Source organism: Lupinus angustifolius, chromosome LG03 (genome assembly GCF_001865875.1).
Source record: "Lupinus angustifolius cultivar Tanjil chromosome LG03, LupAngTanjil_v1.0, whole genome shotgun sequence".
Lineage (NCBI taxonomy): Eukaryota > Viridiplantae > Streptophyta > Magnoliopsida > Fabales > Fabaceae > Lupinus > Lupinus angustifolius.
In genome coordinates, this window is record NC_032011.1 from 4,372,032 (window position 1) to 4,373,159 (window position 1,128).

Here is a 1,128-nt window from a genome sequence, read left to right on the forward strand (position 1 = left end):
AGGATGTAAACTGCGGTCTTTAAAGCTTCCCCCCAAAGAGATTCAGGTAAGGAAGAATGACTAATCATACTTCTCACCATATCTTTAAGAGTTCGATTTCGCCGCTCAGCAATACCATTCATGCTAGGTTTGCCTTCGTCTATGAACGTAATAAAATAATGTTGTCCATTCCAAGAAGCCATAGGGAAAGGACCACATATATCCGTATGTATTAGTTCTAAGACATCTTTAGCTCTTTCGGCACCTAATTTCCTTTTGTTTGTCTGTTTTCCCTTTATGCACTCAACACATACCTCAAAGTCTGATAAATCTAAAGGGTCAAGAATTTCATCCGACACAAGTCTTTGAATTCTTTGTTTAGATATATGACCTAAACGCTTGTGCCATAAGGTGGCTGAATTTTCTTTTAATTTTTGTTTTGTACCACGTGAATTTGTTTACAGTATTTCATTAGTGGAAATGGAAACATCAAGCATATACAGATTATCTATTAAAGAACCAGAACCAACAACATTTGAATTTTGATAGAGACTAACTTTATTATTTCCAAAAGAACAAGAAAAACCAAATTTGTCCAAGCTGGAAACACTAATTAAATTCCGCCTAAAAGACGGTACAACAAATGTCTCAAATAAATCCAAATGAAAACCAGTTCTTAAACAAAATCTAAATGTTCCAATAGCCTCAACTGCAACCCTTTTTGCCATCGCCCACAAAAATGAATCTTTCATCATCATTTGGATGTCGGCTCCACAGGCAACCCTGCATAGTGACACTAATGTGAGTAGTAGCACCAGAATCTACCCACCAAGTATCATTGGGTACAAAAGCCAAATTAATTTCAGAATAAACGAGAGTTATAAATTTACCCTTCTTTACACGCCATGAGGCATATTTAGGACACTCTTTCTTCATGTGTCCTTGATTCTTACAGAAGTAACATGTAAATTCCTCATTAATCTTCAATTTCTTTTGCTAAGAAGGCCCTTTCGCAGCACCCTTATTGCTCTTTCTTTTCTTATTCTGAGGGGTCATAGCCAAGTGAGCACTCTCAGTCTTATCTCTCTGCAGCCTCTCTTCCTCTTGCACACAGTGAGATATAAGCTCATTAAGGGACCACTTGTCCTT